Here is a 15,382-nt window from a genome sequence, read left to right as displayed (position 1 = left end):
CGGATCCGCGGCTGGCGCTGAGCGTGTGGCATACGGCTACGGACTATGGGTCTCTCGTCTGCCTCTCGCAAGCGAGCTGTGTGAAAATCCAGGCGGTCCTTTCCACATTAGAGGGAAAGGAGTGAAATCCAGCAGTTTGGGGCTGTGATCACTGACCTGAAGAGTCTGTGCCCAGCCACCCTCAGGTGGTGCTTAGATAGTCGCTTTTACATTGGTTTTGAGCACCACTGAGCAACCACAAAGGAGTGGGCTGGGTATGAGATCCCTAGCCCCTCTGGAGCTTTGATTTCACACAGACATGTAGGAAAATCCATCCCTTCATTGTTCCATTGGGGCCAGCACCCCATTCCCTAAAAACACATCTCCAATCCTGCAAAAAAAATCTTATCTTTCTACATTTTGTGCTGTAGTTTGTTAGCCAGCACGCTCAGGAATGGGGATCCTAACCCTGTGTCCCCAGAAACTACCTCACACAGCCAGTCTGCAGGCCTTGAGATTGTTCTTTTTCTGTGCTCCACCAAGGGACTGAAATAAAAATTTATGTCTCCTTACAACCCAACTAGATTTTTACTGTGCTAACCACTAGTCCGTTCTACTGAATGGAAGGCACAATCACCCGTCCTCCCTTTGAGATTGATAGCCACAGCTGCAGTTGACAGTGATAGTTAAAATGAATATTTGGATGCATGGAACGTGTCCCATATCCACCTCCTATGTCCCTGAAGGAGGGGAAGACTCAACTTGATGTTTAGGTGCACCAAAATGTTCATCACCGTGGAAGCCGTGGTTGTCTGAGTGGTGTTGGAGTCACAATTATAGATTACATAAGAACTTTGAAGCCAGCATCTGTGCTGAGGTTTTTAGGAATGCAGTTTTGGAATCTACTGAAGGCCCTCTCTAGGAGCCAAAGTATTTTGGTTCTGATCCACAGTTAACACCTGGCAAGCAGAATGGAAGGCTTATCTGTTTATGCAGGTAAATTTCAGTACATTTCAGTGTAGAAATGTTTTGTAGGGGCCTGAGCTTTAAGGGGACCCTGCTGGTTTAATATTCATCTTCTGAAGCTGAAAATACCATTCACGCACATAGTTCTTGCCTATTGCTCTTAGAACCTGTTTTGGACACCTAGAAACAAATACAAAAAGGGCATAAGCACAAAAAGTACACTCATTTTTTACAAAGTGAATGAAATGAGTATTTACATGGGTTGCTATTAATAGGACAAGAGGGAATGGTTTTAAATCAAGACAGCATAAATTTAGGTTAGATATCAGGAAGTAGTTTTTCCACACAGAGGGTGGTGACACACTGGAACAGGTTGCCCAAGGAGGCTGTGGATGCCCCATCCCTGGAGGCATTCAAGGCCAGGCTGGATGTGGCTCTGGGCAGCCTGGTCTGGTGGTTGGCGACCCTGCACGTAGCAGGAGGGTTGAAACCAAATGATCATTGTGGTCCTTTTCAACCCAGGCCATTCTGTAATTCTATGAAGGCACTCACTTGTATTACCTAAGCGAATTCAGTGGAACTAACCAAGGACCCTGAGCACCAGAAGCCCATATTCTCAGACTAAGTCCTGAGTTAACAGAAGAAGCACACACCTTAGAAGCATTCCCTTCACATCACTTCAGGGGGTTTTGCTCACAGAATATAAGTGAAGCTAGCAGTCTTTCTCCATTCTCTTTGCTGAAAGGCCTCCTCTGCCTAGGAAGCACCCATGTTACTCCATTTCCCTTCCTCTTTCTTGATTAAAACTCATATTTCCTTTATATACTTGTCTAAGTCAAGCCTTAGCTAGAAAGGGAGGATTGATTTTTACATACAGTATATGAACAGAAATACTCCATCCCCAGCAACTAAGAGTTGCTATAATTACAGAGACTAAACTATAAGTGTAGTTTAGCCCTTGAAGACAGCCTAGACTTTTACTCCCTCTCCAAGAAGGATTTACCGCCGAGTGTCTGTATTTCTTCCTTTTCCCTCCAATCAAGCGTTTGGAGGAAGATGAGCTGCATGTGGGAATGACTCATTAATTGTCCAGGTGACCCCACTAATGGGGAGAAAATCTTGCTCATAAAAGTCACTGCTCCAGGTTAGGGGAAATGGTTTTTTGAGGACTGTTTGCCTCTGACTGTAGGCTATAGCAAAGCACGGCTTAGGCTTAAAATAGTTCTTCAGAAGGTAATAGAATATCTCTTTCATCTATAAAGCTTAGGGAAAAAGTTGGGTTTGCTTTGTAGAGAAACTGTATGTGTAACAGTATATCTGCAACGTAAGCTAACAGAAAATGTTTGTTTGAAGTTGGAGGTAATAAGCTATAGCTTGGCTTTGTTTAGACTTTGATACAGGGTAGGTTTTTTGTTTTGTTTCTTCCCTTTGAAACTTTATTCTGTTATTCCTTAAGTATTTAAGTTTCTCTATTTAAAAACTACACAAATTATGTTAGTCTAATGATGTGTTTTTTATATTATAAACAGTTGTGCTAGAAGTTAAATAATATTTTAAGTCTGAATAAATAGGATAATCAAGTATTTTTGGCACTTTAACTGCAGATATTCTCTAGGTGAACTGAATTTCTTGATTGTCATTCTAGTAAACTGACAGTAATATCTATTTCTACGTTTGTAATAATACTGTGTCCAAGTTGATTCTTTCTCTCTCATGCACAGTAGCCTCCATAGTTTTACGGCAGCCAGAAAAATCTATTAAAGAATGAGTTTAGAAACGATAGTGAAAATCTCTTGGTTTTCCTCAGATAAGGCTTTGTGGGCTGTATAAGTCCTTGAAGTGTTGTATTTAATGTGAATTCAGAAAATTTAATATAATAATAAAAGAAGTTTAAATACAGAGTCCTCCTGGAAAAAGAGGCAGCCTTGGCCTTTAGCTAGCATTGAGATAAGTTATTGTTTAAGATAAACCTTGTGTAAGGTGGTCCATCTTGCCTCAATCTCCAGTACATTCTAAATATTGAAAAACTGCTTTTCTGAGCTCGTTACATCTGCTTCAGTAAGTCATACCAATAGCTTTTCAAACCACTATTGCTCTCTCAAAAAAGGCTGCTAAGGGGCAGTAGCAGTTATCCTAGATCTGTTTTTAATGAACTTAAGTGGGTGGCTCTTTCTACCCTCGTGAAAGGAACAAGCTTTCTTCTTGGTGTAGAAAAGTAGAAAGTGTAACTATCCTTGCTGTTATCTCCTCTTATTATCAGTTACCTGGGTACTATGAAAATCTCCAATTCTTTGTCTCTCTGTGCTATTCAGAATGTCTGGGCGTGGGAAGAAACTTACAGTGGCTAGCAAGCCTGAAGCTGCACCAAAGAAAGCGAAATCAGCCATGGCCGGTCTGCAGTTTCCTGTGGGTCGAGTCTGCAGGCTTCTTAAGAGAGGCCACTACGCTGACAGGATCAGCCCTGGTTCTGCAGTCTACATGGCTGCAGTGCTGGAATACCTGACTGCGGAGATCCTGGAGCTGGCAGGAAATGCTGCACGGGAAAACAAGAAGGCCAGGATCCTGCCCCGACACATCCAGCTGGCTGTGAGAAATGATGATGAGCTGAGCAAGCTCTTCTCCTGTGTGACCATCGCTCAAGGAGGGGTTATGCCAAATATCCTCCCTCAGCTCCTTCCCAAGAAAACTTCCAAAAGTACTGGTGTGCCTAAGGAACAACCTGATAGCCAGTGAAACTTGCTTTTTCTGGTCTGATCTGTGCACTTATGAATAATGGGACTCAGCACTAATTTGTTTAATTCCTTGTGTTTTTTTTCCATTGTTTTTAATGGATTTTTAAAGATTGTAATAAAAATTTCCAGAAAGCAATACTGTTCTCCTTTCTTTCCACAGCTTCATTTCCGCAGAAGTGTGCTTGCCTTATAATTTTCTCGGTTTAGCATACCACCCAAATAACTCTTTAAAATTGCTTGTTTACTTCTATAATATGTTTTCAGGTAAAGGTTGTAGAGCAGGCAGAGGAATCAAGGCATGTTCATGTGAACATTTATCACGGCCTCAGTGCAGTTAGTTTAGCACCTCACAGGTTAATTCTGCTTTAGGAGTTGATTACCCTTTGCTTTAATGCCTTACTGCTTGGCAAGCTGCAGTGAGCTATCTCTCACAGGAGGCTAAACCGCTTTCTCCTCCTTGCTATACTGACTCCAGGGAGCATATTTAAACCTTGTGCTGTTGGTGGAGGTGATTCTCTTGCTTCTTCCTATTGGTGCAGAATAATGAATATATTCTCCTCTAAGCAAACTCTTAGGCCTTTGCTAACTAACTCACTGAGAGTGAAAACTTTCCCTTGAGAAGACTGCTAGGCTTCTCACTCTGTAGGTGATGTTGAGATTTGCTATTGAGAGGGGAAACGAGATCTGGTGCAAGTGTATTAGTATCAGTCTGCCTTTGAGGTACTGCCTCACAGCATCTTACAGAGAAGAGCTGATTAAGACCATCTTCCTAACCTGCAGGCAGAGTGAAAACCTATTTTATATAAGACATTCCCGCCATGTTGAATTTGACCTGGGCACTCTAAAAGTATGAGTGTGTCAGAGCCTACAGGTCAGCTTTTACAATTTTGAGGGACTTTGAAGCTGTAGTGATTCACAATGTAAACAACTCAAAGCTGCACTTAAGTAAGAGTGGGAAAGGAAAAGGATTCCTGAGCAAAGCAAACATCTTGAATTTTTCACAGTAGTGGGCAATTGAAGGAGTTGTATACAGCCTGTTTGCAAAGATCAATTTGATGAGCTTTTGGTTGGCCTACGCTTTTCACTGAAGTGAGAAAGTGGGAGATGCTGGTGCAAAGAAATGTAAAAATGCCTGGGAGTAGATCTGCAGCTTTGTGCACAAAATTTTACTATATCATAGGATCGTTAAGGTTGGAAGAGCCCTCAAAAATCATCTAGTCCAAGTGTTCGCCTGCCAGCAGTATTACCCACTGACCACATCCCTCGGTGCCACATCCACACAGTTCTCAAACACCTCCAGGGACAACGATTCCACCACTTCCCTGAGCAGCCTGTGCCACTGCCTCACCATTTGTTTGGAGAAGCTGTTTTTCCCAGTGTCCAGCCTGACCGTCCCCTGGCACAGCTTAAGGCTGTTCCTTCCAGCCTATCTTGTCCTACATGCAACTTCAGCCTTGTGCTGTTAACTGGGAAAGAAAAAAAAAAAAGCTTTAAAGGATATATATGTGAAACGAACACGTGAAAATCAAACTAGTCCCGCTATTTGACCATGCAAAGCAATGGTGGGAATGTTCATTTCTTTCAATGAAGCAAAAATCTAAAAGCTTGCAGTAATGAGAGAAGATTCAAGCAAGATGCTCATTTCGTGCAGTTTTAAGTGTGGCAGTTATAGCCCTCTGCTAATCAAGAGAGCTATGTTTCAGAGTGCTGCTCCAGGATGAAAACTGCCTCTGTGGTTCTGCTCTGCACCACACCAAACAGACTCTCGAAGGCACATCCAGTGTTCATGCAGCTGCTGGAAAGGCCTTTACTGGACATTTTCTGTGTGATGAAAGAGCTGAGGGAGAAGAAAGGCCCTATCCCCAAAGACTGAGTTTGTGGTGAATTCCAAGATCTATTTTTTCAGAATTTCTTTGATTGAGAACAATCTCATTTGTTTTTTTCTAGCCAGTAGTTTAATCCATTCATAAACTAACCAGATTGCAGAGTGAGCTGAAAACACACCTCTGGCTTTGGATGTCAGAGAATGAATGCCTCCTAGCTCAGCTGCTAGTGATAGTTTCTTTTGGGCCTAGGCTCAACCCTTCAGCATTCATACATTGGAGAAATAATAGATTCAGCTGTCACCACACACTCAACCCTTGAAAGAACATATAAAACCTTGCACCACTGCTACACACGACTTTGGAAAAAAATGAACTATGTGACAGAGGGGGACAAACCATAGAATGGAGGCAACCAGAAGTCCCGAGCCTTTCCCAGGCTCTGCAATGTGCTCATAAAGCAGTTTGGCCACTGCTGGCAGCAAAATCAACCACAGTAGAGGCTACTAGGTTGAATTCTTGATGACTGCAGCAGGGTGCGGTGTGCCCCCTTACAGCTGTAATAAATGAATTGCCAGTCAGAGGTATCACCCTTCTTCGAGGCAGTAAATAATGTATTTTTTCAGAGGAGAAAATCAGCTGACAAAGTGCAAAACAGCTTTTCAAGGAAGAGTACCAAATTCACCTGCACTTAAGAACTGCACCGTGTTGCTCAAGTGTTGTGACTTTCATTGTTTCTCATTTTGAGAGGATGAATCTTCACTCTGGTGGCATTAAATGAGGCAAGAGCTGCTAATGATATGGCTGCCAGCATGGAGCTTAAAAAGGGGCAGCTGTGGGGAGAGAGTGTGGTTTGGTTTGGTTGTGTTTTTTTCTGGAGAGAAGGGCTAAAGTAACTTGTATAGGTAAGAACTTTTTCTTTAAGGGTGTGCTTCTTTGTGTTAGAAACAAACAGGATGAGTAAAAGCCACTATTGAATGAGATAGTGGCTTATATAATTTTTTTTGTTCATATGAGGCTGTGTTTAAGGTGAATCTTTAGCTCTGTATATCTGGGCTACTTTTAAAGCCCCCTTTTTCTAGGGTCCTCAGAAATCTATAAGAGCCTTTCTTTTATTATACTTCAAAGTGCTTTAATGTAATGTTTGATTTAGTTTCTCCTGAAATCTGAGGGAAGTCCCTTCTTATTTCAAAACATCTTACAATTGAAACTTAAAAGAAATCCTATGCACAGGGGCAGGATTTTCCTATGTTTGCCTTCTGGTTTTTGTTATGTATCAAAGAGCTGGAGCTATTCAATATCAAGATCTTCATCAGTAATAAGTAATGGAGGCTTGTTGTAAAAAGAGAAATAGTATACAAGTAGATGGCACTCATGTATTTGTAGTAATCTACTGCAGTATACAGAGTAGAACAATTTCAGTCTCCAATGTAAAAACAGCTTCTCTTCCTTGTAAATCTTGTTTTTGTTTGTAGCCTGTCACTTTGCAGAAATAGGTCTCCTCATCTTTAGAAGACAGGCTCTGTTTGAAGTGGTTTCCAGCAGATGAAGGAAATTTTTTTGTTTATTTTTCTGTTGTTACATCAGAAAAACATACAAATTTTTAGCTCTGTTTTCTTGGAGGACATGGTTACAGAAGCTGTTCATGTTTCTGCTAGGGGGAAGTTCAGTGAAGATTCCCTGAAAGCTTTCTGAATGCTTGTTGCATCTTGAAGCCTTGTTTGCTTAACCTTTTCCTTTAACAGCAGTGCTCCTCTAATACTGGGTCAGAAAACCTTGTTCCCATGTTCCAATTCTCTTTCTTGAGAAGTTCAGGAGCCTAGCAGAAAGCTGACCTCTGCTCTGGCTGAGGTGGTAGGTGTCCCAAGGCTGGAAACATGTCAGTCTCCTGGAGAAGCAGCCTAACATATCTGCTTCTCCAGACAGGAACATGAAACAAGTAGCAAACTTCTTGAGAAACAAAAACTGACTTCTCAGGAATGAGAAAGGCAGTGGAATGGCGAGGAAGGGAGGATAGACTTAAATGCTCAATTTTTGTTGTTTTTTCTTATTGCTAATTCTTCCTCTTCTTACACTAGATTGGTGCTAGAATGTCTGCACGTGAAAATGAAAACACAAAGCTCCGTCTTGTGTCAAAGAAAACGAAATCAGCCCTGGCTGGTCTGCAGTTTCCTGTGGGTCGAGTCTGCAGGCTTCTTAAGAGAGGCCACTACGCTGACAGGATCAGCCCTGGTTCTGCAGTCTACATGGCTGCAGTGCTGGAATACCTGACTGCGGAGATCCTGGAGCTGGCAGGAAATGCTGCACGGGAAAACAAGAAGGCCAGGATCCTGCCCCGACACATCCAGCTGGCTGTGAGAAATGATGATGAGCTGAGCAAGCTCTTCTCCTGTGTGACCATCGCTCAAGGAGGGGTGTTACCTAATGTTCTTCCTGAGCTTGTTCCTAAGAAGACATTGACACTTAAGCCACCCCACAAAAATGGCCATTCACAGGAGTTCTAGCTGCTACCACACACCTGAGCTTGTGTCGCTGTTGCTGGCTTCTTTTCCCCAGCCCAGTGCTCTGCGTAGTTTTTTGGTCTATATTTGTATGCATATCTAGGTGGGTGGCTGAAAGGTGCTTAAGTTTTCCTATGGACTTTCTTCAGAAGAAAGAAGTCAGACTGCTTTTATGAATTCCTGTGAAAAGAACTCAACCTTATGCTTTTCCATGAAGTATTTGCTGCATCAGAAAGATGGGTTTTCTTTCCACTACCTGTTGTCTTTAAAGCAGGTGGGTGGGTAACTGGAATCTCCTTATTCAGTGTGTGAAAGTCTGCTTCGTCTGATAGCACCTGAGAAACTTCATCTGGGCTTGTTCACGATGATGGTAAAGCTGATGAATTATCTAATATCGGAATGCTGAAATAGTGTTGTGCTGTAACTTCAGCGTCACCACATGCGCATTGGGCTGAGGATTGTGTTTGGCATTGTCTCCTTGGTTTCTGCATTCAGAGTACCATCTGAGGAGTCTTCTATAGACAGTGCATAAATGTTGACAGCAATTCAGCCTTAAGGATATGTAAAGTTGTTTTAAGCATGATTCCATTAAGACTCTCCTTACTCTCTTTGAGGCTCGTTCTATTAGGATCCAGGTCAAGCAAACTTACACGATAAAGTGCAATCCAGAAAATGACCTTTCCCAAGACCTTTTAAAGATTGTGTTCTGCACCTATGTAACTGAAAAGACTGCTTGAGCGCTCTTGGGTTTGTACTTGAGACTGTAGCACTACTGAGGACATACCAGTATTGATGTTTGTTGTGCATTATTGTTTTATTTATTCTGTTTGTAGCATAGAACAGGAAGGCCCTACTATCCACCAGGTTCAGATATATTAATCCATTCAGACAAAAATGTTACTTGGAGAACTACTTCCAGACAGACTCTACCAGCTCAATATTTGGGAGCCTGTTTCCTGTATTTGACCTGTAGTCATTGAGATGGTGCTGCTTTTTTTTCTTGAAACTTAGAGGGTGAAATGATGCTGAAGTGCTGACCTGTGTCATAAACTGAACCCGCTGCCTTGAAAAGCAACAGCAGCTCCCTAGGGGGTTGCGGGATGTCTTCCTACAGCACTTTCATTTAACACTGACAGGCAAGATGTATTTGAAGAAAAACACTCCCCTGTTCCCTCATCATGCTGGTGATTACATTTTGTGCTATGCTGGCTCCTGGCCCATCCAAGATGCTGCCCCAGCGTGGCGCTCCAGCAGCAGCAGGGGGCTGTGCATCTCCTACCATGCTGTGCTGCTCCCTTTGCTGTGTCAACACAGCTGCTCATGACATCTGCTGCTGGTATCGTGTGTGTTAAACCATTTTGCTTCTGGTTTGTGCTTTTTTTTTTTTTTTACCCCCCTTCCCTTTGTTATTTTTATTTTTTTTTTTATTTTTAGCCTAAAAAGCAAAACTCATGTCAGTTTGGCAAGTTATTACCATGCATGCCTGAGCATGATGCTGCCATAACTTGACTTTGCACAGGAGGTGGAGAAAGTTTGGAATGATGACAAGAGCTTCTTACGCAGAGATTGCCTCTGATGCCTTCATAATGAAAAATCGTGAGAATTTCAGAGGCTTCTTTCTGGAGTGAAACTGCATCATACCAGGTACATGAGTTGATAATTGTTAACAATGTAGTAGGTTTCAGCAGCAATCCCCCACGTCTGTATTAGCATATCTTACAGAAAAAGGGAAATGTTGATGGCAACGGTTCCCAGAGTCTCAGTTCTGCTGCAGAGAAAGCAAAGGATGACCCAGGCTTGTCTAAAGGGTTTCCTTCACTGTGGAAAGCTGTGTGACCTGTGCTGAGATAAGATGGCTATGAGTTACTGCGCATGCCCAAAGCACAGGAGTCAGCTTAAGACTAGGTCAGAGGGACGGCAGCCATCAAGGCTGGTGCTTGTTGTGGTTTTTTTTTTCTTTTCCTTTCCTCCTTTTTTTTTTTTTTTTGTTGTTGTTGACAAATAACCAATTATCTACATCTTACAAAATTCATCTGGTTTAACTAAAAAGTTTAAATATGACTGCAGCATGGCTGGCAAACCTGAGGCATTCTATCACCTTGCAGGCAACAACTTAGGAAGATGCAGTCTTCCAGGGCTGAATGCTCAGTAGGCATTCTGGAGTCTGCAGCCTGCAAGGGCTGTTTTGAAGGCTGGTAGCTAAAAAAAAACCTGGCTGGGGAGAGGCATCACTGTTGTCAGTGCCTTGCTCCTTTCTTTGGCACAACTGCAGATAGAAAAAAGACTTAGAGAAACAGTGGTCCAGGAAAGAGCACCCTTGGAGCACACAGGATTCCTGTATTGTTTTTGTAATTTTTTTCTTTTGCTGTGTCTGAAGACAGTTAGGAGGATAACACTCAATGTTATGATGGAAGCTTTTGTTGACTGCCAATACTGTTTGTCTCCTGCAGCAGGGAAGCCTGTTTCATCTTTAAGATGTGCATGCTCACCATGTTATGCACACTTCAGTGAGGGTATATAATCACTGTCAGTTTAAATGTATAATAAAGCACCTCTGTACCCCAAATAAACTTTACATGTTATCAGTGTATCAGCCTGGGTCAGGCTCTGCTCTTGTTTATCTTTTTTTCTCTCTTCCTCAGCTCTCTTTGGTGTCACAGCTTATGTACCCCTTGACTTCAGGAGGCAAACTGCTTATTAACTAGCTAATGTTTACTGAGTATGTTGAGGCTGCTAAGTATGATGGGCTGGAAATTTATTGTTTTGTTTGTACAAGCTGCTCAGGAGACTCCTAAACAAGGTATTATATAATGTGTGTGTGGGGGAGAATGGAAAAACTGTTTCCAGCATTGCAATGAACACTATGGTCTCTCCAGCTTGCTCTTGCTATCTGTGTTGCTTTCTTTGCAGTGCTGTGTGTAGCATCTGTGAGGATATTTTTGTCAGCAATATCATGATGGGAAATGTGTAAGTTCACTTAAACTTGGCTAATGACAGTCTTACTGGTTATTAAGCCAACTGCTTAGCAGCTGGGGAGAGGAATCCGCCAAATGCTCAGAAATGTGTAATTGGTGAACCAGTAAAACATGCAAACTGACCCTGCACTATCTCTGTGCTCTCATCTCCCTTGGTTTCAGGGAGTGGCAGACTCAGTCACTGAGATGCATTAGCATTTAAATGTGTTTATCAAAGTGAGAGACACAGAAAGAATATTTCCTGCAGAAACATGCTGCTTTCTTCGTCACAGTGTAAGCACTCTGAGTACCAGGCCAAGGAAGATGAACATGTTCTCAGGTGTTGCCTGGTCAGGGTATACCTCTCTTCTTATTAAGCATGCTAGTATAGACCACTTTCTACACATACTTCTGACCCTTGAGGTATTCATGCAGCTGCCTAAGGCTTGGTTTGGCTGTTATACTTTCTAATATCTTGGGCTGCAACAAGTATGAAAGATACTGCAGCTTTGTTGCTAGCAGCCTACACAGGTTCTGTATTATCCCAATACACTTGATGTTTGGATCCAGGGCTCTACTCTGCTGGGGAGTTGTGATAACTGAAGATGCTGCACAGAGCCAGCTCAGCAACAGAAAAAGTTCAACTTCATGACTCAATGGTGGGCGCTTCACTGGGGATGCTGACATTTCTTCACTTCTATTTTTTTTTTTAATCCCCCTAATGTTCAGTCCAAGTGTGATATCAGCCTGTCAGTACACAGCTAGATGTCAGTGCTTCATAGTGGAAAAGAAACAGGCCTACCTCACATAATGCAGAATGCTAGAGAAGTGCACATTAATAACCTGAAAATAGCTGTCCTCCATCTAGGTCGGAGAAGAAACTTGTCTCTTTCTTGCTGCAGCATGCACTGAATCCAGGGCACTGGTTAAGCTGGAGTTAATGACACAAAGCAGTGAACAGTGAGAGGTTGTATCAAGCTGTCACAATGCTTGGCCGACTTTCTTTTGAGACTCAGATATCTCTAAGTCTCCCTGGTGAAGATTGCTGTTTGAGCTTGGGAACAGATTTTTTTTATTACTTTGAGCTCCTCTGTTCATTCAAATGTCACACAGTTGCTTGTTGAGACTTAAATCCTACATTGCTAGTTGAATCTATTGAGGAACGTGCTTGCTGCTGTAAGGCAACTGGCGCATAGCTCGCGCATCTGTTGAGGAAACATTAAACACCTGTCATAAATCCTGGTCTCTCTCCCTTTCCAAGATATAACATTTCTTCTCATCTCAAAATAATTTCATCTATTTTGATCTCTCCTATCGGGGTCACTTTAACACACCAGAGAACTTAGCTGGGACCTGATTTTTCTAGAGTGGTATGTGTGCGTATATAGTGCTTGCTGGGATGCCATCCAGGAAAGTTTCCTCAGTGGATTTACTATTTACCAGTCTGGGAACTTCTTCCTTCAGGATGTTGTCCAGATTTGATTCTCCTGTTAACTGCCAGGTATCCATCTTTTCATATGTGGGAGTAAACCTGTCTTGTGCTGTGGATTGCGGCCTACCTCTGGCTGAGCATTTCTGTTGTGCCTGACACAGAACACAAACGCAGTACTGATCCCTGGCAGAAATGAGTGTGCATTAATTAAAAACTGATCACAATTAAGGGGTAATTATATTCCTCCTTATACCCTCTGTAGAACATCTCTTTTCTTAATGGATCTACATATTTTTTTATTATCATTTTTATAATTTGAAAGGAAGTAAAATGGCTCTTCCATACCCAGGGCTTTTTATCATGTTTTTCACTGTGTTAGCCATCTGCGGTTCCTCTCAAAGGAAGCTTGCTCTGATACCTGCTTCACATCATGTTCTTCCTCAGAGCATAGCATCGCCTCCTTTGTCTGTACCAGGACAGATGGAGGAGAATGGTAAAGCAGAAGAAACTGCTGGGGGAAGCAGTAGTGAAAAACTATGAAGTGGGTGAGCAAAGGTGAAAATACAATAAGAATGGAAAGAGGGATGCAGGCAGTAAAGGAGAGAACAGCATAAACATCAGCAGGAAGTGAACATAAAATTTATTAAGTGATAGAATAAAGGAAGACAGAATAATTCCTTTTATGGAGGAACTACTGGGTGATGTTCTTTGGTTTCTGTTATCAAGGTTATTGAGCAACTTGAATGTCAGAGTACTTCCTGGCTATCATGTCTGCACGTTTATACCTGCTTGTCCCATTATCTACTCAGCAGGTCCAATATTCTTCTTTCATGCTGCTTTTTGAAAGTGAATGTAGCTCACTGAACTCAGTGCCAGCCCTGGCAAATCAAATGTCTGTTGCAGAAAAGGAAACAAATGCAGTTACGATATTTTATTGCTGCCCTGTAACACACTAACATTGGAATGATAGGGAATCAGAAACCGTCAGATAGGACAATAACAAAAGTATTTTCATGAGAAATGTTAGCAGTCTTAATGGGATGAACACAGAACTGGCTTTTGGCAACTTGTTTTGCTAAACATACTCTGAAGAGCATTTAAATATTTACTGGAGGAGAGCTAATCCCACTTAAATAAATAAATAGTGATACATCATGGTAATGTGATAACAGCTATTATCTAAGGATTACTTTTAGTGTAAGCATAAATTCTTTCATTTGGTTGTAAGGTAAACTATGAACAAATTTATTTGTTCAAGTTTGTAACAATGATTAATGTCATTTTTCATTCCAGACATAGTAAATGGGAACAAATTCAGACAAATATCTTGATAATCAGTATTTGTCTTCTCTGAATGGTCTGGGTTTCAGCTTGGTTCATTAATGGATGCTCTTGATGATTTTAAAGCTATTTCTTTAGAATAGAACAGAACAAATAGGGTATCATAATAAAACTTTGAGACTGACAAGTTACACATGTATTTCAGAGATGGGGAAGCTGAGTTAGGAATACGTCATTTTGGTGGCATTAATTTCCTACACAGTGAGAAGCCTCTGTTAAGCAAAGCACTTGGTAAATATGAAGATCATGCACTTAAGTGGTTCACTGTAGTGTACGTTACCATTATGCATCAAGAGAGCCTGAACTGGAACTCAAACATATGATTTACCATCTTATGCTTACCTACTAAGCTGACTTACTTCATTCAGTTCTGAATCCACAGCAATAGGCAAATATGATGGAGAGCTACTCTGATTCTTATCAGTTTTATGGAAATAGGTAGCTCTGTAAAAGGAATAGATCCTATGAATACCCTGACTGAAATGAGGGCAGCAGCATGCAATTATGCTAGTCAAATGAAAATAAAAACTACCTTTCATTATATGCAGTGTAGGAGATCCTCCTTGAGTTGTAAATCTGATAGATATAACTTTGCTAGTTCTGTTGACCTACTCATTTACTTTTGTAAAATGAGGCACTAATTGCACCATAGTTTCACATGTGGCTAGTTCCCTTGTATCCAGTGCTACAGACTTCATCTTATGTCTGTCTAGTCACCTGTAACCAAAGCTGGTACGTGACTAAGCTGCAAAGCAAAGAAAAATTTCAAAATGCAGCTCCTGTGGCAGCTCTCGTTACCAGTGCTGAAAAACATGTTTATCTTGATGTAGTGTTACTTTCCTAACTCAATTGTGGATTGGTGCAATTGTCTGTCAAGGAATACTGATGTTTTCAATAACATCCATTAGAAAAAGTGTCTACATGGTACTCCGCAATTCAATGAAGCTGTGGACAGATGGAAACATGGAAATGAAATGATGCCTGGAAAAAAACTCTTCTTCTGCTCCCTGTCCGGAGGATTGATCTTGCTGAAGGATGTACCGGTTTTGTAAAACACTTGCAGCTCACTCTGCACTGAGATTTGTGTTGTAAGTTTGCTTCCTTGTTAGGCCTCAGACAGCTTTGTCCAGGCGGTTATAAGGGATGCGTAAAGCCTTCACACGTCTGTTACTCGGTTTAGGATCAAAATAAGCACAGTGTACCCATTGCCACAGCACGGCAGTAATATGTCACTGATACTCAGAGTCCTGGCTGGGTTCTGGCGCGCCTCTGATTTTAGCGTCCCAAACTCGATATCAGTGTTGCCCTCTGCTGCCCAATGCCAATATTACAATGCTATGCATCTGCCCTGGAAGGCGCTTTAACGCTGTCAAAGAATGATAGGATATCCTGAGTTGAAAGGGACCCACAAGGATCATCGAATCCAACTCCTGGCTCCACACAGAACCACCCAAAACTCAAACTCTATGTCCGACAGCGATGTCCAAACGCTCCTTGATCTCCACCATGCCCACCGCCCTCTGGTGCACCCCTTTCCCTCACCCCCAGCTGCCCCTCCCCTGACAGCTCCATGCCGTTCCCTCGGGCCCTGTCGCTGTCACACAGAGCAGAGCTCAGCGCTGCCCCTCCGCTCCCTGTGAGGAGCTGCAGCCGC

This window comes from Meleagris gallopavo, chromosome 1 (genome assembly GCF_000146605.3).
Source record: "Meleagris gallopavo isolate NT-WF06-2002-E0010 breed Aviagen turkey brand Nicholas breeding stock chromosome 1, Turkey_5.1, whole genome shotgun sequence".
NCBI classification, from domain to species: domain Eukaryota; kingdom Metazoa; phylum Chordata; class Aves; order Galliformes; family Phasianidae; genus Meleagris; species Meleagris gallopavo.
Note: the sequence above shows the minus strand (reverse complement) of the source record.